General features: G+C 44.9%; 1 long non-coding RNA gene across 4 annotated transcripts in view; it reads left to right on the top strand.

The window, feature by feature from the left end:
• LOC146830645 (uncharacterized) overlaps positions 1–27,341 on the top strand; it is a 195,727-nt gene that overhangs the window by 82,028 nt on the left and 86,358 nt on the right. For all 4 annotated transcript variants that reach the window (XR_014961466.1, XR_014961467.1, XR_014961465.1 and 1 more), the window contains exon 2: positions 24,655–24,758. This is a non-coding gene — a long non-coding RNA (uncharacterized LOC146830645). The remainder of the gene's footprint in view (positions 1–24,654; positions 24,759–27,341) is intronic.

Here is a 27,341-nt window from a genome sequence, read left to right as displayed (position 1 = left end):
TGTACTTTAGGTCTTTCCAGCTGCACTTGGAACAAACCTAATCCAATGGAACGTGGCTGGGAGGTTTGGCTCAATCAACAGTTTTCTTAGGACTCGTTTGTTTTTATGTTTCTCAAATTCTGCGAGCGTGTCAGGTGCGGGGGTGCATCTGATAAAGGCTCTTTGTGGTTACAGCTGCCAGTCATGTGGACACAGTGAAGGAGGCTGACGCAAAAAATTCCAAACAAGGGGAAGATGCTCCGGTTTCTGGTCCTAGATGGGAGGGTCTTGTGTTCAGTGGATGGGTTCCTTCAGTTAGTACTACTTTTGAATAGGTGCCAGTGCTCTTCTATAGCTGAAGAGTACATCTGCTGGCTCACGAACAACAGACTGAGTCATATGACTGATCTGAGTCATCAGCTGGCTCAATCTGAGTCATCTCCTTAGATATGAGTAATACAAAGAAGTAATAAACAATGTGTGCAAAAAGTGACGGATGGGATGCTTGAATTATTTTCAGCCACTAGTAATTAGTTGGGGCTGCACCCCAGTCCATCGTTATTTTGCACACCATGCCACATCAGTTTGGACGCAGCCATATGCAAATCAGTCTTGATCCTGCTCCAATGATAGCAGTCCAGCCCAAACTGCCAGGCCAGGTCCTCCCTGAACCGGAACACAAGCAACCCAGGCCAAGTTTCACCCTAGTGAGGGCTCCTCATCCAGGTATATCTTGTTTCCAGTGACACAGTGTGTACGGACCCACATCTGGGCATAAGCGTCCCACTTTGGGCGACAAACTAAAGTATACAAAAAAGCGATGGATCGAATCCTTGAATTAGTTTCAGCCACTGGTATTTACTCTGGGCTGTATTCCAGTACATTGTTGTTTTACACACCATGCAATCTCAGTTTGGACACATTAAATATGAATCGGGCTTTCGAAACTTGATATGGGGGGATTTTCAGAGATGGCAAATTGTCTGTGCAGGTCAAACTACTAGAGAAGGCAGGTGGGAGCACACATTTCTAGGCTGCTGCTGTTTCTTTGCCTTGGCCTTCTGAAAGTTTCCAGGAAAACAATGCGCACTGCTGAGAAGTACTGAATACTGTGCCTTACTTTTCTGCAGTTACCGTTTTGTGGGCTTCTACTCCCGTTAAAAGGAAGTTTGAAGCTATCTCTCCCTGTCTTCGGTCCACAGTCAGGTACATGGTAGTGAGCACGTTGTCTCACCTACAGGAAGGGCCAATCCTAGTGTAACTGAGGATTGGGTACTGTGGCCACTATGTCGGTAAGTAAGCAGGAGTTCTGCTTAATGTCTTCGCTTCCCATTGGGAGCGCAGTGCACACACAAATAAGCAAGAGTAGAGGAAACAGTGAGTTCCTGCTTGAATGTCTATGGGTTGAATTTGTTTTACCTTGGGTGGCGCCAAGTTATGGAATATTACATATGGTCTGGGTTGGCACGTGCAAGAAAGAGGTGAGTACAATACCGGTGACACAATGTACCATAACCTGTGCTAATCACGCTACAGGCACTGCACCATGGGAGAGTTATGGATCAAGATAGAAAGAAAAAATCTCATGAGAAGAAATAACCGAGTAATCCAGGGCTCCTGATCCGCCTGACCTATGTTCTCTGATGATCCACACTGGATGAAGGTCAGACCTGCAGGGCAGCGTGGACTATGGATAGGAGAAACTGACCCATATCCGCTCCTCATCAGCCACTCTTAAAGCTCTGAGGCCTACAGGGGCAGCCCAGCAACATATGATGCCTCTCTTTCAATGCAAAGCCACAAAGAGAGGGTGGTCGAGAGAGCTCCAGGGTGTAGGGTGATATACATTAATTGACGGCTCTCACACAATCATATTTTGTGTGACGAATGTAGTGAACCTGCATCCAGTTTACTGCTCCCTGCCGTTCTGCTTCTAAAGCATGGTTACTCCAGATGTGTGAACGGTGTTCAAGGTGGTACATGAGCCTCCTTCCGCATAGCTGGGCCATGGTGAGACCAGTACTAGCGAGTATAGAGCGCAGACTCACAGGCCCAGGTTTGCTCTATGTTTGCGTGGGTGCTCACGCGACATATGGTGGTGCAAAGTGGTGCAAAGCAGCACCAATCGACTTTCAAATATTTTTGCTCGGAAAAAGGTATTTGAGCTGTTGAGCTGAGGGCGCCAGTTCTCCTTCAAAGAGTGGGGGATTGAAAGGGGGGGCTAATGGAACAGCACAACCACTGATACGGTTTAAGACCTATGCCTTAGAGACTCCCGGGGCGGCTGCCTTTGGTTTTGAGCCTTGCGTGGCTGAACACAGTTAACCTTGCACACTTGCACAATATCGCCTAAATTGCCTATCTTGCCTAATTTGCACAAACTTCGCGCTATTTTTTAGTGCTTTTAATCTACTTTTAATCATTGTACTGTATTTTTTGTGTATCTGCTTAGCGTTCTTCCACTTTGCACCTTGCTCTTTTCTCCTGAGGCGGAAAGCCGGGAGACACTCTCACTGTACTCTCTTTTTCTGGCTGGGGATCTCGGCTCTTACCGGAGGGGCTCTGGAGTCTATTGTTGGGGCTCCAGGGGTCTCGTCGCTGGTCCCCCGCCTCCCTCTCTTCCTCAGCGCTGTCCGGGCGTCCCGCGTATGGCAGACCCGTGAATCGGGTCGGACGCTAGCGCCGCGGCCATCTTGGGTGAGGCAGGCTTGCCAGTCGGCGGACTAGGCTTGCTGCTTCACGGGCGGGAGCTATAAAGTGATACGGGGATGTCTCCGCGCAGCGGACGCGCTCAGTGGATGCGCCTTTCCCGCGCCGAAGGAGCGCCTAAGGAAAGCCCGTCTGCGCCCGTCAGCGTCCCGGATGCGGACGGCTGCGGGCGAGGCCGGGCAACAGAGAGTCAACACCATGCGCAAACCTTGGTCTATACCACCCAACAGCTTTGTGCTCTCGGACAACATGGTGACCGCGGGTGCAGTACCTTTGACCCTGCTACTCGGACGAGACATCACTGTACCAGCTGTGGCTGGTCACTGAGGAGTAGGTCGACGGACTCAGAGGGGGCAAAGTCTAGCCTATTTACAACCGTACCAACCGAGCTGGCCTCTGCGGCCCGTTCTTTCAGCTGTGCCCTTCTGAATACTCGGTCTATGAGCAAACATGCCCTGGACCTGTTCAACTTCCTTACTGACTCTAAGCCCGCATGCCTGTTCCTCACCGAAACATGGCTCGGCGAAGCATCAGGTCCAGATATAGCCAACGCCCTGCCCGCGAACTATTTCATATTAAGGAAGGACCGGAGCACAGGCAAAGGGGGAGGAGTGGCCTTGGTAATAGACAGACGTTTTGAGTGCTCTATTATACCTACTGATGACTTTCGAGGGGCGTAAGCACTCGGCTTCTGTCTTACGCTCGCCCTCGGCCAATCTTGCGCTGGTCTTTTGGTTTATAGACCCCCTGGCCCGGTTGGATCCTTTTATGAGGAGCTGGACGCCGTAATCTCTGATATGAGCGTTCAATTCAAGCATTTTATTCTTTTAGGTGATTTTAATGTCCACTTTGATAGGACGGAGGCGTCAGATACCATCAAAATTTTAGATATCACTAACCCACTGGGTCTCTTTCCCTATGTCATGTTGCCCACCCATAGCAAAGGACATACCCTGGACCAGATTTTTTCCACCACTTTTGTGACAGTTATGCCCCCTCGCCCAGTGCTATGGTCCGACCATTTTATGGTTGCTTTTAATATCCAGGCACAAGCCAGCAAGACTAGCAGAAGCGTGGGGTTTCTGGCCCTGCGGTCGCGTCCGTTCCACTTAGTAACCGTGGAAATGATCGATCAGTATCGACTAACCCACCCCTGCTCTCTCACGGGCGAGCTTGAGTCGGACCTTGCGCTCTCTCAAGAGTGGCTCGAACAGTGCCTAGAGGCGTTAGCCCCGCCTAGGCAGCTGTTAAAAAAATCCCCTCGTGCTTCAGCCCCATGGTTCACTCCTGCGCTTAACTCTAGCAGAAGGCTCTGCAAAAAAGCAGAAAGAGCATGGCGAGCAAAGTATCTGGATCCACTGAAGGAGGCATACAGAAGTTGCGTCAGGGCCTATCATAAGGATATCTTCCGAGCCAAAAAAAACCTATTTCGCTCATCGGATTGAGGAGGCTGCTAACACCAGCAAAGAAATCTTCACAATTGTGAAAGAATTTACCTCTCCAGTGGCTATTACACCCAGGTGCTCTTTTTCGGAACCGTGGGTTCGGCAATTAGCAAGTTTTTTTGCTGATAAAATTAAAATCATTCAGGCTACCTTCTCTGCTCTTGCACAGGGAGGAGCACTGTGTCAGGAAACTAAGGCCACTACCTCGGACCTGGTTAATCCTAGTCTGGTGAGTTTTCCACCGATTGCACCCCAATCTTCACTGGAACTCCTCGCCAAAATAAGATCTGGTTCTCCTCTGGACCCATGTCCCGCAAAGTTTTTGGCCAAAATAGCTGGTGCCATTAACCCCCTGGTGAACCCTATTCTAAATTGTTCATTGCTCACAGGGACTGTGCCGTCTGCCTGGAAACAGGCAATGGTCATTCCGCTCCTGAAAAAACCGTCATTGGACCGGGACGTTCATGCGAACTATTGACCTATCTCCTTACTCCCTGCTTTGGCTAAAGTGACAGAAAAGCACGTCCAGTCTGTCCTTTCTCATTTTGTGGAGGCTCACGGCCTCCTCCACCACACCCAATCCGGCTTCCGTACGAACATGAGCACAGAGACCGCCCTGTTAGAGGTGGTGGAGGCCATCAAGGAAGTTCAGGACTCTGGGGGTAAAGCGATGTTGGTGTTACTCGATCTCTCGGCGGCGTTTGACACCGTTCCTCACGACCGCCTTCTGACCCGTCTGGGGGAGATCGGGATTGGAGGTACGGTGTTTAAATGGTTTAAGTCTTTTCTGACCAACCGCCAACAGACAGTCTGGGCACCTCCGTACTCGGCGACAGTGCCGCCTCTGGAAGTAGGAGTTCCTCAAGGATCTATACTTAGCCCGATCCTTTTCAATATTTATATGACCCCGCTGGCTGCACTGGTTGAGTCTTTTGGAGCCCAGATTGTTTCCTACGCCGATGACACTCAGCTTCTTTTCACGTGCAGCAAAAATATGGATTTCAATGGTGACCGTATTAAAAGCTGTTTGGCCGCGGTCTTCACATGGTTCCACTGCAACCAGCTAAAATGTAACTCTGATAAATCGGAGGTTCTTTTCTTCGGCTGCCCTCCTGATCCATGCTGGAGGTCTTGGTGGCCTGCTGATATGTTTCCCCCTGCGGACGTGGCCTCGGTGGCCAAAAATCTCGGAGTTAAATTGGACAACTGTCTCTCCCTGAAACCACAGATCCAGAGCCTTGTTGGTCAATGCTTTGGCATTTTAAAAATGCTAAGAAAATTTCTTCCTGTTTTGTCCATCCCTCACAGGAAGATTACGGTGCAGGCCCTGATAGGTTCCAGGCTTGACTATGCCAATGTCCTGTACCTGGGTCTCCCCAAGTGCCTTCTCTCTCGCTTACAGGTCGTACAGAACGCGGCCGCACGAGCTATCTTCGGCCTTAGCCATCGCTCCCATGCCACGGGACTACTGCAATCTCTGCACTGGCTCCCCATCAAGAAGCGTATTGAGTTTAAGGCACTTATCACGACATTTAAATCGCTTCATGGTATTGGAACTCTATATTAGAGAAAAAGGACTAGTTTCTATCGACCCACCAGATCTTTGCGCTCTGCGTCACTATCCCTCACTGCGGTCCCGGCAATTAAGCGCTCCCGGATCGGAGGGCGTTCCTTTCAACACCTAGCACCACTCGCCTGGAATGCCCTCCCTCTGGCGTTAAGAAAGTGTGATAACTTGACGACCTTTCGAAAGAAGCTCAAAACTCGGCTTTTCAGCCTCTAAGTCCTCCCCTGGGTAGATGGTCTGTGGTCTAGGGTCTGTCAGCGCCGGGACACTCTGTCTGAGTAGCTGAGCGCTTAACAAAACTCTGGATAACATAACATAACATAACATGCAGAACCACATCTATTAAAATAATGTGACTTGGCTTTACGTCCCAAATGAAACCAGGCGCAAACAAGGGTTGTTTCATCATGTTCCTGTGCATGTGATGCAAAGCCACCTCTCATTAGAGCAAGTGTTGAAAAGAGCTCCTGGCAGGGCCTGGGTGATTGCTGCGTGAGTCTCGGCGTCTGCCAGCGTTACTGTGCTAGTGCATGTAAAGGGGCGGTCCTGGCACGCGAAGCCTCTTATTTATGCGCATTTATAACTAAAGCTCGTGGTTAGAGCCGAGATGGCGGCCCTGGAAGATCGCCTATTTACAACGACGCATCGGAGTCTGCGTGCAGCCGAAAGCTGGATTAGTGGTGAATTCTGCCGCCAGGCCTTTAGCTCACTCAGCGACAGGTTCATTTGGGGTAATGGCAGGCACGAACCAACCCAGTGCTTTCCAATGTCGGGGATGCAGCATTCTCCGAGCGCAGCAGCAGCTTCATTTCAAACCCGAAGTAGCAGGAGAGCCCAGTGTTCCCAAACACGAATCATCGCGAGGGATTCACAGCCGCGAGGATTAGTTCAGTCTCACACTGTAAACTGATGGCACAAACGGAGCTGATCTCAGCATCACTGTCATAAAGTCTCTGGTAAGAATATAAAGGTGGCATATATATGGACAGTGTATTTAGCACTGTATATTTAGGGTTACTATGCCATCTAGAATATATATAATCTACTGGCGGTCGCCATTAGATAGTTATAGTTACAACCTAGTTTCCATAGGAAATCTCAAAATTCTATTTGGAATAACTTTGGCGCCGGTTGACGAATCCTCGCGAAATTTTCAAAACTAATGGGGCGCTCCACTCAGCTCTTACCCTGAAAGTCTCGGGGTGATTCGTCAAGCGGGGGCCGAGAAAAAGGGGGGGTCCCAAAACGCGTTTTCCCCATGCATTTTTCCATAGGACCTTTAGTCGCAGCTACAGCCCGAACGGCTGAACAGAATTACGTGAAATTTGACAGAGAGGTAGCCATAAGGTCAAGGAAGTGCCTTTTGCAGGTCTGGTGTAAATCTGTTCAGTATTTCCTGAGAAAATAGCATTTAAAAGCATATCAATATCTATACGCGCGCACCGTGCCGTGCGCGAGCGCAATTCTGATTGGTTGTTAGATGGCGGTAAGCATTCAAATCGTTCGAAACCAGGAAGTGTCGGCCGCCATTTTGTCTCTCGCAGTCTGAGAGGGTGAAAAAAAAAGGTGGAGAACGTGAAAAGGGGGCAGAGTGGACAGTTCCTGACCCCCTAGCCTTGGTTAGGGGGTCACAGAAGGACCCCCAAGGGAGAAAAAAACATTTTTTTTTTTTTCTAAATTGCGAGGTGCGCGCACGGCACGCACTGCGAAACGTGGGTGCTCGGTGCGCGTAGCGCACCGAGCGCCTACAGCGCGCGCACGGTGCGCGCACCTCGCGATTTAAAAAAAAAATAAAAAAATTTCACGGTGCGCGCACGGTGAAAAACCTGAAAACAAAAAATAATAAATACATAACTTAGCATTTAAAAAACCGTACAAATTCACTGAAAAAACCATAGGTTTCACACACGTTATAGTTACGAATTAGCATTTAAAAAACCTTGCAAATTCACTTAAAAAACCATAGGTTTCACACATGTTATAGTTAGCTGGACATTTCACTCGTAAAAAAACAATGAAATTCCCCCGTTATAGTTAGTGCAGGCAACTATAACTCAAGCGACCGCAATCCTCTGCTGATGACGTCAGATATTGCTCACTTTAATCTTTACCCCTTGTCCCAGTCTCGGGTTCTACTTTTGAGTTTTGTGATTTCTTTTATCAAGGTCCCCAGTGGGCCAGGATGGCCAACCAGGGCTCCACAGGACCAGACACGGTCTCTGCGAGGTCTTGCGGAAACCATTTTATTGATGGAAAAAACCAACTTGGATATTTTTCTCACCTAAGGTCCTACTTGCCTGGGGAAACCTCAGCACCTTGTTTTGTTTCTTTAGAGGTTGACATAATTACTAAGTTGCCAAAGTTTCTTGCTGCTGTCAAAGTTGCTACTGGTCTGTTCCACAACCTCCATGTCCTTAGGGCAGGCTTCTATGCACCTGGCTTCTCTCCTGTTAGGGACCTCTCATAGTCCAGTCCCAAATGCCAGCTGGGCCTTTTTAAGTGGAGGGACGCCACTTGCCTTTGTGTCCATGTAGCAGCAACTGCAGACAAGCCACTGGGCCCCGGGGGATCAGTTACAGTCCCTGGGTGCCAGCAAGACCCAGGAGTCAGGCCTACTCTTCTAGATGTTCTTTCCAGGTCCAGGAATGCTCTGAGGATGTGGTGGTGAGGTACAACTATTATTCCATGCTATAGACAGTGAATTTAAGAATTTCCCACAATCACTCCTGGCATATTTCCTACAGAAAACCTACCTCTTATTTTCTAGCCCTCTGCAAACCTTTCTTTCTCATTTGGCTTCCCGTCAAAACATTTGGGGCAGTCCTTTGTGTTGCCATCTGTTCCCATCTCCCTCGTAGATCCATCACCTCTGCCACGTGGTCACTGTTGACACCTGTGGTGCCTGGTACGCGGTGCATGGATGTTTGGTGGTGCACCACATGTCCCCCCATAGCCACTTATTAGTGGCCCACGGGGGACGTGGCTCCTACTTGCGGCCCCCAAAGTCCCTTTCCAGCTGCCTTTTCATGGCGGTGGGACCCCCATGAAAAGGCACTTGGAAAGAGACATCCTAATCCCGACGGTGGTGCCTGTGCAGGCACCGCCTTAATTGCAGGGATTAATGTCCTACCGCCACCTAAAGCCTGTCGGAGGCGGTGGTCTTTCTCCCCAACCACTACGCTCCGACTGCCAGTTTTTTTAATCTAGTGGTTGGACTGCTGCCCTAGATGTTGGTAGGAACGCCATTGATGGCCTGTCAGTTGCGGTCCCACCAACATCATAATGAGGGTAAAAGTTTTGAACACTGTTAGTTGGTGTCTTCTCCTAGGATATGAGTACGGAAGAATGGCCCCTAATCACCTGACAACCATGAGGGGCTCATCTGCAGGAAAGGTATGAAGGCTGCAAAAATTGGAAAACAGAACATTTCACAACTTGTAAAACCCCCTTAACTGCATGTATATTTAAAATCCATAGTCACTTTTTATTTTTCTTGATTAGTTAAATATAGAAAGAAAAGCGTCCCTACCTGACTTCTAACTAGTATTAGCATGAAATTGTTTTTAGCAAACCTCAGTCTGGCTACATAAAAATAGGTGGAGTGTTGCCTCAAACAACCTTCTTAAGCTTATATTACAGGTTTTCCAATTTTTTGCTTGTTCAGACATGATAAGATGTTGTATTACAAATCTTTTAAAAGCGTGTCACTTAAATTCTCTTTTACTTATGTTGTCTGGAGAAAATGCACACAATAAAATGTTTAATGTATGTAAGATGTTCTATTTTTAAGGGAATTGGTGACTGGGTAACTATTTTCACATTAAAAGAATTGCTCCTTATTACTTTGATTTAATGTTAATTTACTGTATTTTGGAAACCTGTACATAGTAGAACATGACTATGTGCTTCTAATAGGTGTATCTTAAATGCAACACTGTTAAATGCAATATGTTAATCATGTCATTAGGAATCTTTAATGTAAAATAATAACGAGCTAAAATCTATGCAAATTATGTGTTGTAACTGATCTGAATTACAAGTTGCTATCAATATCAATCAATATTTTAACGTAGCATTGTATTTTCAGATTTTCAGCTCCTCGAATGTATGCTATTAAATAATTGTTACCCGTCTGTGTGATGGAAATTGTTTGTTATCCCTGTGGGGATGTAATTATTTTGAAAAGAAATAAAGAATGTAAGATTTAAAATTATTGAGATTAACTCTTATCTCCTCAAACGGTAAGCAGCTGTAATATGAATCCTGGACTTTGCTGTACATGTGTCTGAAGAGAAACTGAGGAAATCAAAATGTGATTCAAATAAACTTTAAAGATCACACCCCAAAAACCTCCCATATCTTCATAAATAAAATTTTGAAATGCAACTGAAGCATTACAGAGTCTAAAGAGCTTACCCTGCAATTGAAATAATCCAAATTTTATGTGAAATGCAAGTTTCCATTCATCAACCTCTTGGACTCTGATTGAATGATATGCTCATCTGAGAACAAGTTCATTGAATATCTAATTTTAACTGTAATCCTTTGGATCACTCTATAATCTATACATTGTCTTAGCTTACCTTTCTTCTTAGTACAAAAAATTACAGAGTGAGGGAGGAGACTGTGATGGGCTGATAAATCAATTCACTACATTTTCATCTAAATACTTCCTAAAATACTCTGTATTAATGATAATGTTTAGGGGCTCCAGGTTCCAAATCAATCTTACAATGATAGTTTCTGCGTAAAGGTAACGCACTGACTTTTATCTCATCATGTACATCTCGAAAACCTTGATAACTATAATGCAAACTAACTGCACAGCCAATGACATGAGGTGTCATTACTCCATATGAAAATGCCTTTCTTCCTATTCCTGACATTCCTGTCTTCATTCCTGATAATGTCTTGCTTTCTATTCCTGCTAATACCATCCTTCCTGTGAGGGGTGACTATTAGACGATTCACCAGGTATCACCTGATCATATAATAATCAGAATTCAATTGTAGCATTGTGCTGTTCAATCAGTACTGGGATTATGCAGTTTTAACTACAGCATGCCCAAAATCACTTTAGACTGAGGTACATCAATCAAATCAAATCACATATTTTCATGATGATTCCCAAAACAGACCAAAACAAGCATTTGCAATGCAATAGGTCTCGTATTATTAAAGTTTGAGCTATTGGCATTGCTAATAATAATGCAACACCAATAGCTCAAACATTCAGTAATGCAAGACATATTGCATTGCAAATGTTTTTTTTTTAGCCCCCATACTAACATACTGACATGGACTAAGGACCTTCAGAGGGTTTGTGCACATGCTGCAGTGCTGTGCGCTTATAGTACAGGCCTCAGGCTCTGTCACGGCTGGCTCAACCTTTCACTTCCACCGTACAAATGATGCGGCATCTGCTACTACAGCACTTAGAAGCCAGGCCTTGTCAGCAAGCAGTGTATATGCACAATTATTGTAATTTGTTTGCAGTTTTATATAGCATGAACTCGACCCGAAAGTATTGGAGAGCTTTACACAGTGCTTTAAATGGGATGAAAAACTGTGAATGATCTCTGGGGTGTGGCCGATGTAATTTAGGGCGTGGCTTAAACATACCCACGCAAAAAATCTGTGCTTATCATAGTATGCCTCCCGTCGGGCATTTTGCTGTTTCTATCCTTGCATCCAGATATATACTACAGAAAGTTACATTACACCTACATAAAGCCAGGACTATTGGCTTTGCCAATTGTTGTTAGCTGCATAAGATAAGTAAGCAGCAACTATGGCTTTGTTGATACAGAATATTGAAAATGCTTCCATTTTCAAATTATGGGACTGTTAAAGAACTATAACGAGTCTCTTAGAAGTTATCTTAAAGGCAGTGAGGAGTGGCACATCCGCAGAGTTAAGATGTTTCTGTTCATGGAGGGTGAGGGTCAAAATTGACAGCCCGATAGGGACCCATCTCGGCACCTACTTTTTAGAACTGCCAATGCTGAGCACCGGTAAGACCCGCCCCACTTAAAGCCCTGGCTTCACATGAACACAGGTAACATTAAACAAGGACACGTTTATTTTTTGGTAGGCATGGGGAGATTGAGTGATTTGCCCAGAATCACGGGATGTTGAGCCAATGTCAGACTCGAACCTGCTCCCACCATTGCCAAAGTCAGCAACCCTTATGCCGCATCCTCCATTAATAATGAATGCGCTATATTTGCTTCTGGCCGAGTTACTAGCTAAGTGTATGTAAATGTGCATCAATGTTACAGGGAGTCAGCTTGCTGTAAAGAAACATACACTTGGCGTATTCAAATGCTTTGCCGAGTTCATTTAAAAAACACACCCAGCTTGCATACTGTTGTTTCTTTCATTCTGTGTGCTAGACTTCGTCCTACTAAAATGCGATTAAATTAAATGCGAACCACTGAGCTCTTTTGCTCTTACAATGAATTGTCTTACTCAAAGAAAGTCGCAGAGTTATTTTATTACAATTGCAAGCAACTGCGACCGCGATTTTCCAAGGATCACACAGTTTGGTCAAGCGGGCTAGCCGGGATCATAGGTCGCTTGTATTGGAGCCACAACTGACAGTTAGTAAACTAACTATACATCCAGTACCAGTACATAAGGTTTGGAGATAGTTAAGTGTTTGTCCATATATTAGAGATTCTTCTTACATGCACATGTGCGTACGTACATACGCTTTTATTTCCTCAGGTGAAGAATTCTGAACTTGCAAACATAGTCAATATACAGTTTTTCCCAGTTCGATAGGAAACGACCTGCTTACATTTAAAACAGGCGCGTAAGTATCATCTGCCTCAAAAGCTACTCACTTGTATCGACCCCAGGAGGATGAAAGTCTAAGTCAGCGTGCGCGGCCTGATTACACATAGATTTCCAAGCCGTGTACATTACCCCGCCTGATGTGCGTTCAGATAGTCAGAAAACCTCTGAGGCTGTACTAACCGAGCACGTCTGCGAGATGGTAAATATGGGGCCCCACCTCTGACCCGCACACTCCCGCACCTCTGTCAGATACCCCTCCCGAAGTCTAACAGAGCAGAGTGTCTGAGGTCGAAGGACCCCTGAACCTGTTTTGTGACCCTCCCCCGTCTTACGTGATATTTTAAGCTCACTTTAACTCATTAAAAACACTTGTACTTTACACAAAGCAGGCCTGATGTAAGTCTTAACGAAACATAAAAAAACATGATCATAATAGTATCAGCGCTATCAGTACGGGTGTATGGACCATTTTTAGTGCTATCGAACTAATATCTTTTATTTATTGACTACTAACGAGATCATACCCAAAAAAACAACAACAAAAAACGTAGTTTGACACAAAACAGACACATTTTTAACAAAGAACATATACAGCCAGTTTTAAATACTGTAGAGTTGAGTGCGCATTGGAATGAATATCAAATTGTCCCGTTTTACCTCATACGTCACAACCGCGATCAAAATATATTCAAACAATAGAACAAATTAAACAAGTAAAGCGATCGCGAAACCGAAAGGAATCGCTTTTGGAAGCAGAGACAGCCGCCAATGGTGCGCGCACGCGCCACAGACAGCCATATGCTTTCAAATATCGCACCTGTGTCTGGGCACGATAATTGAAACCAGATAGGATTTAGTGCGCGTAACAGACACCAATAGGCCGTGGGCGGAGCGATGCGCCCGCCTTTGGCCTATTGCGTGCTCTGTCTAAAAAATACAGCCACTAAAAGCCCAATAATAGAAGACAAAACAAAAAACACACGCACGAGCGTGTACGATTCCAGGGTCCATTTCTTAACCCCGGACAAAAGGACTCTCGCTGCGCGAGCACTGCTGCGCAGTGCAACGCTAGGCGCGAGACTTAAAAATGATGTGCATACGGTCCTTGCTTAACCTTATTAAGCCTAATGTGGCTTAACCTAATTAGGAGCAACAACCTGTTCCTGTTCATATGGCAAAGTAATTTCCCTTGAAACTACATAAACAATTGATCATGACATTGTATTCACTACCCAATTTGATACTGACTTAGTTTCTTCACTTAACATGTGAGGTCCATTCACTGTAGAGGAATACGGTTTTGTGCTGACTATATCTTTCCTAGATGTGCCATTACAGATAATTGACTCTTGGAAATGTGAGGTTTACTTCAACAGTCTTTAACAAAAAGTCCAGATTTACCAGAATGCATACATAGGTTTGTACACATATTATTTCTCTTTTTTCTTTTGAAAGAGGATCTTTCACACTACCTAACTGTATGGGTTCAATATCTTTTGAATGTGTCCCATCTTCCTATTTTGGGCATACTATCTAACTGCACTATCAGAACTCTAAGATCAGCACACTTAATAGGAGCATTGACATTGTTTCTCCTGAGGTCAACCAGCCTTAACTAATAAATGGTTAAAGGTGGTTGTAAAGGTCACTACACTTTGATGGCCTTTTTTGAAATTCAGCACATCTTCATCTGGAGAATATATGACTTCCTATAAAAAGAAATCTGTACTTTTCAAGAAAGGCAGAAGAAATATACAGCAGTGAATCATTACATTCCACTAATTGAGTATTCCATTGTGCGCATTCCCTCAGGGTCTATTAACTACATTCAAGCAAAACTTTACTTGAGTGAGGCAGGTGGACACCACACTCTTCCTAAACAGGAAAAAGGACTGTTTATCCCTATCAGTCCAAAAGCATATGGTATGCTTTCACCACTGCTTAATGTGTACATAACAGGAGACAGACAGTCTTGTGTTAGATTGAGGGTACGCTTGGTGCGTCTCTCCAGACCATACAGCAAGGTTCTGGCTCTCACAACTTACAGAATCTCCATGGCCATAGCTTGCATGCATAATTGTTGTGTGCACTGGAAGGTTACTTAGGGCAGGTGTTGCACGTCTGTGTTATCATGCAGGGGACATTCCTGTCCCAATAGTGTATAGAACCCATTCTGAAGCAGTGCACCTTTTCCTCTCTCTAGAGCTTTACTTAGACATGGTATTATAAATACTCTACAAAGAGAACAAGGTTTTGAGTCTTATCCAGCCTTTATGAATAGAAACAAAGACATGGGTTACATAAACAAGTACGCTGCTCACACTGTCTGATGTGAGACTGCACTGGTGCTTATGTTAAACCTGATTTTATTCTGTGTAGAAATTCTTCTAGCACACTCCTGGAGCCAAATGAGGAAGAGGAACTAGGACTAGTGGACTAGTGGAAGGAAGCAAAGAAGCACACCAGCTCTGCAGGATGATTGCAGAGGTTGCCGAAGAAACTGATACAAATGCCACCGATATGTTGCAGAGATGGAGAGCACACTTTTGGATGTAGAGTACAAAGGAACTTAGTAGGTACAAAATGGTAAAAGGAAAACATCGGATGAGACCACGGATTTCAAAGGACATGCAGGGGCGTAAAAGTAAGAAAAGTAAAAAAAAAACAGTGATAGATGTGAAATGCCAAATGACAAACTGACAGACATGACGTAAGCCAAACAACTGGAAGATGTTTCCAGGCACTGAACTAGTGTCTGCACTGGCCTTCTGACCTTTTATAGTCACTAACTCATTAAGCCCCAGAAGTCCTGCTCCCAACCTGGAAGTGAGTACTAGCCTAGTTTCATTGTTCCCGCCCTCCATACTCACCAAGCCTGACCTCTTCTAAACTTGAAGTAGAATGTGAACACTTTGTGCCTGAGTAAAGGTTATATGTTAGCATGATCTTTTCTGATATTCCTAACAGTAATCCCTAGGTGCCAAGGGACCCCAGAATGAGTTCTGACAATTGGTGGCAAGTGGTGTGTATCCATAGAGTCCAGTTACAACTGTTGCATAGAGAATAATGTGTTCATACAAACACACAATTGCCTGTACTGAGAAATGGCAGACACAAGGTTGGTGCGACTAGACCTTGACACCCTGTCTTTAGAACAGTCAAGGGGCCTGTGTTTAGAGAGACCTCTGTGGGCTCCCAGGAAAAAGGATAGGGAAAACCTTGTGGGATTTGTTCAGAACCAGTTAGAAATATGGGGGAAGGGGATACAAGTGAGTTGAACTCTACGGAGGGTAAACTGGTAGGAACCCACAGAGGGAGTGACGTGATATCAAACTCTCTTAGCCCTTTTATCCCTGCATGCCATAGTAGAAAAAACATCAATGGAAAGACTGCCATGGATGACATAAGGGTAAATGAGGAACAGGGCACTGATGTCTTCTAGGCAAATATTTGATCATGCCTGGTTTAGTGCCTGTACCAGATGCCAGCCTGGCTTTGACCATTCCAGCTCTGTTAACCATGGCACAGATTGCATGCCATTCTCAGGAAGAGACTGTGCCCACCCCAGATTTTTAGAGACCAGAGAAGAGTAGTGAGTGGATCAAGGAAGGCTGTGAAAAGGCACATGGTGTGGCACCCATTGCCCCTGCCCTAGGCATAGAGAAGGAAGCAGACCACATATTGGAGTCTGCCGTGCTGCCAGAGCTTCAGCATATGTTAACTAAAGGAAGAACTATCCAGGTAAAGTTCCACCATGCACAAGCTGAGTGCCCTACATTTGTGGTACTTTGGAAGGTGTTGGCTGAGAGGGTGGATTGCTTCACAGTAAGCCTGTGATTCCTTTGCCAGGAACTAGCAAAAGTCTAGTGATTCCTCTAGTGCACACGAATTTCCTGTTAATGCTACCCCAGCAGGTGTCTTTAGCAGGACACTTGGGCATTAAAAAGACATAGGACATGATTGTCTCTTCATTTGATTGGCCAGGAATGGTCAAAGAGAGGTTCCATATGACCTGTTCTACTTGTCAACTCAGTGGTAAGACAGGTGGTATGATATCGGCACCTTTGGTGCCACTGCCTATAGTATTGTGGCATTTGAACAGGTAGGCATTGCCATTTTCAGGCTATTTGATACTCCTTCAGCATTAGGCAGCAAGTACATTTTGGTTGCAGGTGATCATGCCAGCAAGTCTCCAGAGGTGGTTCCTTAATGGACCACAAGGCTGAAATATAAGCAAGGACCGTCCTGGGAATCTTTTCACTGGTCGAATTTCCCAAGATACCAATTTCTAACAGAGGAACTAATCTCATCTCTTCCTACATGAAAGGTATGTGTGAGCAAGCAGTGTGACTAATCATGACTCCTGTTAAGGTATCAAAAAAGAAAGTGATGGATGGAATGCTTGAATGAATCGCTCGGGCCACATCCCAATCCATCATTTTTTGCCCATGATGCCACCTCAGTTTGGACCCAGCCATTTGAAATTCAGCCTTCACCCTGTTCCATTGGGAAAAGTCCGGACAGAACTGTCAGGCCAGGTTCTCCCTGATTCGGAACACAAGCAACCCAGGACCAGTTATTATTGGCTCATCAGCCAGATATAGCTTGATTCCAATGGCACATTAAGCACAGAACCCACATCTGGGCATATCTGTCACACTTAGGGTATCAAAAACAAAGTGATGGATGGAATGCTTGAATTAATTTCAGCCACTGGTGATCGCTCAGACGCATCCAATCCATCGTTTAGTGCCCACATACATTTTTGATGCTCCAATCATGTCTCCACAGCATCCCCTCCACACACCAATGGGTTGGTAGAATGCTTTAATGAGACTCTTAAGAACATGATGGGAACTCTACCAAAGAACCTAAGGACAAAGTGGGATCTTCTCCCGCCATGTCTCTTGTTCGCCTGCTGAGAAATCGCACAGAAGGATGCTAAATTCTGTTGATTTAAACTTCTGTTTGGGCACCCAGCACGTGCTCCACTCACCTAAGTAAGAAAAGATTGGTTCTGAGCCACCTCAGAAGGATGTTGTGGACTATGTGTTTGTTCTCAGGCACTTGATGGGGCAATACATGAATCGGGTGAAGAAAAGCATTCAGGGTAACCAAGAGCTAAAGAAGTTACCATGTAACCAGAAAGCAATGCTGACTGGGTACCAGGAGGATCGGGAGGAGTTGGTGCTGAATCCCATTTGTCCTCAAACTTTGGAGAATATGTGGTGTAATCAAAACAAGGTAGTGCATAGTGTTTCTGAGGTGAACTACTTGGGGGATGCAAGTGCCACACAGGAACCCAAGTAAGTGTTCCTTGCGAACTAGCTAAAGCTGTTCCTACAGAAAGATTTTAGCATGAACATCCTGGCAGGGCCAGATGAGGTTGCAGAGGACAGTGAGCCAATCCCAACCTCTTGCACATTGATAAGAAAGATGGCTCTTTAGAGGGCTACTGCTTGCCCCTAAGCTGATGCCTAGACAGCATAAATATTGTAAAGACATACTGGGATGTTTTTCCCATCTTTCCTCACTCACTCTAAGGCTGACAGCCAGTTGTGTACATGATATAGACATGGGGGACAACTTGCCTTGAAAGGCAGAATGTACAGTATTTCAAACCGGGCCCAAGAGTGCCTCACATCAGAGGTTGTTACAATGCTGGACCTGGGAGCGAGTGAGCACTCCCATAGTACATAGGCCAATATAGTTTTGTTGGATTCTGAAAAAGGGTCGACAGACCTATGCTTTTTCGTGGACTATCTGCCTCTGAATGAGGTGACCAAGACTAATGCACGTCTGATTCCTGAGCTTTCGAGCTCATGGACAGGCCGGGTACTTCTCCCTTCTTGTTGATGCCATTAAGCCTGTATCAGTTCATGGTCATACTTTTTAGGCTCAAACATGTTTCTGCCACTCTTCAGTTCCTGTTGAACTATATTCTATTAGGAATGAAGAGTTCATTGTGGCCTACCTGGATGGCATTGCTATCTTTAGCATTTCATTTGGAAACCATTTGAGGCACCTAGAATAGATGTTATTCTTGTACTCAAGATAAGCCAATGTGAACCTGTGACTTGCCCGTCTGTCTGCTCCAGCAACCGCCAGAGGAAGACCAAAGGACCTCTGTTGACTGTGTCTTTGCTGCACCCTGAAGACTGCGACCCTGCACCCCAGAATGAAGAAGGAACGCCCCCGCCACGAGTGCCAGATCTACCTGATCAGAATGCGTTTCCCGTGCTGCACCAGCTGCCATTGGCCAACTGTGGAGCCGCCTGAACAAGCACGACTCCCCGTACCATGTGGATGAAGATTGCACAGCCACTCTTCCAAATCCAGAATGTGCTCCACATCAGCTAAGATTGATTATTGAACAAAACATTCAATATTTGGCCGTCAGATCTTGGCGGGACTTTGTTGACATCATCGCAAACCATTTCAGGGAGCTGCTTAGTCAAAGGACCTGCAGTGACCTATGGATCACAGCCCTCAGGGACGCTGCTCCTTTACACTCTAGTGAGCCTGCACCTGTGCCTGCATGAAAGCTTCTGTCTGTGTAGTAACTCCTGAAGCATCTGCAGAACACCCCCCTCCCCCCCCCCACCGGAGCGCTGCATATGTCTAATGTATAGTATTGAGCTGTGGCGTGATCACAGCACTGCCCCTCTTCTTGACTGGATCTACCCTCATTTCTTTTACTCTATAATACCTCCCTGAGAAGCACTGGACTGCTCGCTAGGCGAGAACTTGGCCCACATTGCAGCTCCACAGTAGGGCGGAGCCCGGGTGCAAAGGAACCAGCCCCCAATATTGTGTCCCAGTAGCCTCTCTCTGCCATGTGCCCCACCCAAGGCCAACCCCCTCACCCGTATCGACTCGTTTCCGACACTCATACAACGAGGAAGTGGTCAGAAATACCAGGTGCCTAATTAAAAAATAATAATATTTGTAACCTATAAATAATGAATGCAGTAGCTCAAAATGTTCCCTAGGAGTCATTTTCCGGCACATGTGAATGCTGGGGTCTCTGAATAGGAAAGATGCCTGGTTTCGATTCTACCTCATGCCTCTTTCTTCCCTCACTCTACACGTCCGTTTTTTTTATCTCACTCCTTAGGGTTCTTTTTTCACTGCTTTCTTCTTTGTCACAGCTTTCCTGTCGTTCTCTTACTTCTTCTTTTCTTCCTTTTCCGCTCTTCTGTCTCTTGGTCAAAATGTCATGTTGGAAGATAAGGTCCAATCCTGACAGATGAGGCAAAACAACAGAAGTTCGATGGTGTGCGCCTTACACACTGTCAGAGCAGGATTAAACATTCTACTGCATCAACTATCAATTGTGTGGAACCCGGTGGCACAATTGGCGGTACATGTGGACTTTCCTAGATTGCCATCAGCGTGCTATCTCAAATAAATACATGCTTTAGCTGTGCAGGTTTCACGTAAATCCAAGAAATCTATAGCTAGAAATCCAGGGCGCGACCCAAAGCAAAATGTTTTTACAAAACTAACTTCAATGACGCTAGGTTTCCACCAAACTGCGTAAGGGAAAGCCGCATAGCATTAAATATGTCATGAAAGTTTTGTTTTTGTAAAACACCACCCTCTGGAAATGTTTCCTACAAAAATCAAGGTTTCAGGAAATTCCATCTGCTTCCGTCATCCGAGAAGCCACCCAGCTATGCAGCTGGAATGCGGGTCCTGCCCAGGAGATGCTCCCCGGCTGCCTATCACAGGGCCGCGCTCACGCCCAGATGATAGACAGATGTTTACACAAGGAAGTAGGGTTAAGGACTATGCACATCCACTGAATACGAAATCAAAGGTGACACCCTGGGACACACTTATTAAGAAACGTTAAGCACCAAGGGGCTGCTGGCATGAATCAATCAGAGCAGCATAACAAGGGAATATCGCCAGCAAGCGATGCCCCCTTCTCCTTATTTACAAAGCGACGTTAAAGATTCTGTATGTGCTGGAAGGTGTCCCTTCCTGCACGTAAACAATCGCCCCTGCAGTGCAAGCATCCTTGCAACATTGTGCAAGGCAGTGGTCGAAGTGGGGAAAAAAAGGAGGGAACTGTGGGTGGAGAATCAGAGGGTGAGAATAACCCCTGGACTGGGTCAGTGGGCGGAGTCAGAGGTGTGGCCAGAAAGAGCAAAACATCCCAATTTTTAGTATGTGTTTGGTATTTCACTGATCATTTACAACTTATTACATTATTTAATTCAACCAAGGGATACACATGTTTATTAAAGTTTGAATATGAGTTATTGACATTAAAATGTATTCACAGAGCGGGATACGTTTCCAATGACAGAATGTCCCAAATACACTTAAAAGTGGAAGTACAAGCCATTTGTCTCAGAGCCATGTAGTTTCTGTCATCAGCACTTCTCCTCCCTTTTTCCACAAGAGCAGTTCAAACATGAATGACAAAATATCCCAGTTTGAAAATGTTTTCCACCTAAATATGGCTCTGCCATATTTGCCACATAATACACCATCTGCTGCATAATCTGATGATTTTAACTAATACATTGTTTGTAGTTCAAATGAATCAAAAGTTAGTGAGTTGTTTTTGCTGCGAAGTGGAGGGCCCTTTGCAGAAGTTGACTGGTAACCTTCCTCACTGCTGCATTTGACTGTTACACTGGTACTAATGAGGCAACATATTTGCTGAGACTTTTACTATGTATAAACATGTCAAAATAATAAAGTATCAGAAAATATAACACATTATGCTGAAGACTTTTTGTTTGCTGCATAATTTAGTCAACATTGTGGCCTAATTTTGTTCTCTCTTGCTGCATAATTCTACTGCCCCCAAAGCAGGCAGCACATGTTAAAAGTGCTTGTGCATGGAGCAGATAGGCCGTGAAGTTTGCAAACTTAATTTGGTGTGCGTGCAAATCCTGCATTGCCGATCCCCGGTGAGTTGCACTACTATTGCTGAAACAAGGCCAATTGAGGTACCAGAGGGTGAGGCAGACTGACTTCAAAGGTCCTGTGACCTCAGTGACCAAGTCACTGTCACTCTAGGGTGTGTTGCTTCGTAAGCCTGCCCACAAGACTGGAGGTGAACTTCAGCATGGATTGTGGTGGACAGGCCTTCAAGGATAACCCACACTTGCCGCTGCTAGGGCCCACCTTCTGGTGCTAAGACACCAGGGCTTCTACAATCTAGCTGGGCCCTCTAAGGTCAAGTATGGGAATGTGCTCCCTCAGAAGAGTGGTCTGGTGGAGTGGTCATGAACTTGGTTCCCCGGACCCAAATTCGGCAGCTCTGGCCATAGTGCCACTTCCTCTCCCACACTGAAGACCATACCGCCCCACTGAGAGAAACTCGCACTGCCTTCAGCTATAACCCAGTTGTGCTGTACTATAAACACCTGGATGTGACTTAATTCAAATTACGCACTAGACAAGTGATATGCTGCCTGAAAAAAAGTAATAACATCTTGGAAAAATCAATTACTCATAGGGAATGCAAGATTAAGTAAAACATGTGAAATGTAAGCAGGAACAACGTGGTCTTAACAGGGCGCAATAAGGTGAAATGCTTTATTTCTCCTTGTTTTTGCTGTTTTCATGTGTGCTGCATTATGCAGCACACATAAAAGCAGCAAAACCCCATGCATGATTGTTTATGTACAGTTAGGTGTTCCTTTCTGCACATAAACAGCCATTTAAAAAATGACAAGATGCAACTTCTATTTGTGCTGCACAAAGCAGCACAAATACGGTGCAGCCCTGCATTTCAGAAGTGGCGGAGCGCGGCGTTAAGCCAAGAAGCTTAATGCTGTGCTCTGTCACTTCTTTGTAAATATGCCCTGTTGTTTAAAGAAAGACGACAAAACAAAAGTGGCGCTTTATTGGCAAACTCTGTAAAGAGGCCCTAATGTGTTTGGTGTGAATACAACCAATCTGGCCACTTTGCGAGCACTCTGACTTGCTTAATTTAGTTATTTTGAGTATTTTGAACCATTTTTCTCTCCGCCCTGACGCGGCCCTTTGGAATAGAAAAATGTCAGAAAAGACATTGTGGCATGCTGTGTCAGTATTTCTTCTCTGTTAGCTCTATTTTTATGTAAATTGGAATTAGTAAGGCTATTGGTTCCCTTCATGTTCTAGTTGGCAACTCTGTTGTGCCTGTTTGAACTCTACCGGTCTTCGTGCTCCTGGGCCCTTGGTACCCACAGCTTATCTTCAGCCTACAAATAAAGAACTACTACATTCTTTATGAGAAGCATCTTCAATACATTAGATACATTTGCAGCAAAAGGGTTCCTTTCTTTTTTGGATCCATTTCACAGGGGAACAGTTAAAGGGAAGAGAGAGTAAGAGCTGTTTCCTAAAGTCACGGTTTTCAGCAACAGAGATGGAGCGAGACAGGAAGAGGGGCAATAAGGGGAAGCTGTGAGAGAAATAGGGGCAGCTGCCAGCGGCAGAGCAGAAGCGGACACTGCCCTTGTCTTCCCTGGACAAGAAGGAAGAGACAGAGTCCTTTTCCTTCTATGCCCACCCGCCCGTCCCAGATCGGCAATGGCCGAGACTTATCTATAAGCTTTCGCTATTTCTGCCATCCTGGGACACACTGCTAAAAACAGAAAAGTAGGGGAACGGATTGCCTAAATTTTAAGAAGTAGGGGCACGTCGTGCCGTTCCGATCCTGCCCACTTCGACCACTGGTGCCAGGGTGCCTGCACTGCCGCTAGGCAGCTTTTTTTAGCAGAAGTGCTACAGAAATAGCAGGGGTGTGTCGTATTTTTGTAAATATGGTGCATCCCTGCGTTTAAAAAATGTCAGAACGAAGTAACACCACGCTCTGACATTTTATTGTAAATATCCCCCAGAATTTGTTGAAAATTAGGAGTGCAAAATGGTGCAAACTAATTTTGCATTATATTCAATGGTCCTGATTCATGAAGGGAAATTTTTTGGAGGAATTCACCACACATGAGAGCCCATCTATGTGTAGAGGTAAATCTCCACATAATTGCAATTCAGCAACTTTGGGTGAAGATTTATGACTAATACTAGAGGCTACACGTCCCTATCCCCTTACACCAGGGGGTAGAAAAATGCATGACTCAAAAAACAGCCCAAAAAGTAACCACTAGTAATTTACAGCTTACTGGATTATTTTAGGCACACAACAATCATAGTTTACATAGCTTTATGTGAAACTACATATTAAAAAGAATAGGACAACAGCCATCACCTGGGGGAAATCATACACTTCTGACAAACATTACGATCAGAAGCACATACATACAGCCCACACACTTGGCTCTGTCTTCTTTCCCTTGTGCTGTGAACCATGCCAGGCCTTCTTCATGATCCTCCTGAGTAGTAGGGTAACCTACTACACAGACTTTTTGGGTCTGGTGTGGGGTTGAGGGAGCCTTTACAAGATATGCTTACTTTTTGGGTCACTGCCACCACAGAGCACTTTTTTGCAATCTTATTCCAGATTGACTTGTCACTCAGCAGGGTGTCTGGGCTCCTATACAGCTAAGTATATATTTTGAGGAACCATTGTTATTCATCTCAGGTTCTTCACTAGCAACATTGAGGGCCCTCTCTGCAAGAGGTTCTGCCATTCTTGGGCTATAATAACAACTACAGCTACAGAATTCCAGGTTGATTGAGTTGTTGTGCAAGGATGGGTCAGGATTGGCTGTTCCTGCACTTCCACTATGTAACTTCCTATTTGTCACAGTTTGCGAAAAACTCTGTCTCCAGTAAGTACTTCTGGAGGTGCTACAACTGTCATGTCTTATTGGCTCTCCGCAGTTCAACCACTGATGCAGCAACCAAATAGGCAGCTTATATGAAATGTGAGACCACTAGTCAGCCATGCACATGCAGACCTTGGCTTTAGGCTCATAATATGCCAATGCTGTGCAGCATGCAAAAAGCTACAGTCATGTTGCACTTCAGTTTTGGGAGTACTGTAGTTAGCCCCCTCCCCTCCCATTTATCAAAGCATCTAAATCATGACTTGAGAATCCCATAAGTGTGCTTAATAACTGCTAGCATGTGTATGTGCGCCTTCTATAACGTCTAAGGCAGGGCGGAAGGGGAAGAGGAGTTGGGGCAAGGCCATATGCTGCATCACCTGTAACAAATATATGTATATTTGTTTTACAGTTACTACCATGAGAATGCTCCAGATATTCCACGCATGCATTCAATCAAGATTGTGATGAAGCGCGTATTATTAGGAATGGGCGATGACGGAAGCATTTTCACAGGTATACATGCAATCCCAGTGTAAGGAAAGGTGAGCTAATTGTCCCATGTCACAGTAATCCCCAGCAACCAAGTGATGTGCAATAGCCATCTGTCAGAAATGTAGCTGTGTGTGCCCCCAGGAAAGGAAGCGTACACTTCAGTGAATCAGTGTCCGTCATCGCAGACTGTGTACAGTAATGTGGTGTCAGCAGTGTCTGTTTTGGAAATGATGTTGTCTCCATCATGGTTGCTGAACTGACATTTGGGTGCAATCAATAGCGCCTGATACTCAAAGGAAGTGAGAAATGGCACTAAATTTCCTCACCACGTTTCCTTTCCACCAGTGACGTTGGCATGGCAATATACTGGAGATTCAGTAGCCAGAAAGTGGAGTGCAGCCAGCATTTAGCCATGGGGAAGGATGGAATGGGAGCGAGCTGTGGGTGAAATGCTCTAGTACTCAGTTCACCTGATGCTATTTTACAACCATGGCATTGATCACATCTGGAGGGAAGTGGTACTTTCCAGTTCTACTTCCCTGGCCATATGATAGTGATCCTCTGCTGTAGACACTCTCTCTTATACTCAGGTAATTGTTTGAGCAAAAAGTCACCATGAAACGTTCTTAAATTTATGGTCATTAATGGCTAACGAAGAGTTGAGTTATTGAGAAACCGTCCACAACTTGGGGGTCACATTTGACAGCAAGCTATCCATGGAGAGCCATGTAAACAATGTTGCGGGCACCTGCTTTGCACTTCTCTGTGGCCTCAGAAAACTGCTATCATTGTTGCCCTCCCATGCTAAAACCTTGATTGTGCGTGACATAACACTAAATAGGCTTGGCTATTTTAACGCCTTGCTGCTAGGAGTACCAGACTATCTGGTCAATAGAGTGCATTGAGTGCAAGCATCTGCTGCAAAACTGGCATTCAACAGACCAAGAAGATCGTCTACATCTAACTCTATGAAGGAACTTTAAAGGCACCCGTTACAACAGAGGATAGCCTTCAAATATGTGTGCATAGATTTCAAAGCACTTCAGGACAAGGGCCCTGTGCCCCTACAAAAGAGATTAAACAAATATGTCCTAAGGAGGTGTCTATGCTCAGTAACTGTGACTCCTATGTGTATTACAAACATTCTTTCAAAAAAAAAGACACGGCTGACAAGCCTTCATGATCAAAGTGGCTCAGCTGTGGAATAATTTACCAGCCACCTTAATATCTGCATCTGACCTACTGCACTTTAGGAAAGCCTTGAAAATCAGGCTCTTCCCCATGTAATCTACATTTCACCGATCCGGCTCTCGTAAATAGCAGTTTATTTTGTTTAGGTAGAGGCTCCCAGCACCAGCATACCTGTATGGTGATAGTGTGCTTTTTAAATGTTGTATCAAAGCCCGAGCACAACTATCATATCACATACTGATGTATTGTCCACAAATAATGTAAACAGAACAATTTCATAATTTTTGCAGTTTAATTGTATCTTCTCTTTTTTTCTCTTTTGTTGGTCCAGCCAACACATGTTTCGACGCCTGGGAGTGCCCGCGACTTCCTCAGGGCTGGAAGAGTAAATATAAAGTTTGCTTGTAACATATACACCTCTAAAATTATGTATTCGATTAAGATACTGGTGGAGCTCAAAATTACAAAGTATATCTATCAAATCAGTGAACAATGTTCAAACAAATTGTGGGTATAGGTAAATCACAATACGGCAAGGAAAAAGAACAGACCCACGTTGCTGAAAAAGAGTGTATATGAGGTTAATGAGAATCCCATCAGACGTGGGTCTGTTCTTTTTCCTTGCCGTATTGTGATTTACCTATACCCACAATTTGTTTGAACGTTGTTCACTGATTTGATACATATACTTTGTAATTTTGCACTCCACCAGTATCTTAATCTAATATATAATTTTAGAGGTGTATATGTTACAAGCAAACTTTATATTTACTCTTCCAGCCCTGGGGAAGTCGCGGGAACTCCCGGGCGACGAAACACGTGTTGGTGGACCAACGAAAGAGAAAAAAAGAGAAGATACAATTAAACTGCAAAAATTATGAAATTGTTCTGTTTACATTATTTGTGGGCAATACATCAGTATGTGATATGATAGTTGTGCTCGGGCTTTGATACAATAGTGTGTGTAATCCCTAGGGATTACGAATTGGGAGGGGTGGGTGACCCTTCTTCCCTTGAGCACCTATAAGATACTTCATACCTATTATAGTACTGGCAAAGGGCAAGGGCCATTACCAACCAGGGACTTTTCATCCGTTTATTGTGATTTTGTGCTTTATAAATGTTATAAATGAATAATAATAGTTCCATTAGATGCATTCTCAGTGTAGATGGAGGGACACCTACGAAGTTTCCACTGGTTCCCCGCGGAGAAAAGAGTCACTTTTAAAATCCTCACTCATGCCTACAAATGCCTACACAACAATGAACCCAAATACCTCGATGACAGAATCAACTTCCGCGTACCCAAAAGAAACCTCCGATCTTCCAACCTTGCACAGGCCGAAACCCCGCGCATCCACAGAGCCATAACAGGCGAAAGACCCCTCTCTCAAATTGCAGCCAAGACCTGGA

This window comes from Triturus cristatus, chromosome 5_1 (assembly GCF_964204655.1).
Source record: "Triturus cristatus chromosome 5_1, aTriCri1.1, whole genome shotgun sequence".
NCBI lineage: Eukaryota > Metazoa > Chordata > Amphibia > Caudata > Salamandridae > Triturus > Triturus cristatus.
The sequence above is the reverse complement of the archived record's forward strand: the minus strand, read 5'-3'. Positions and strand labels throughout refer to the sequence as shown.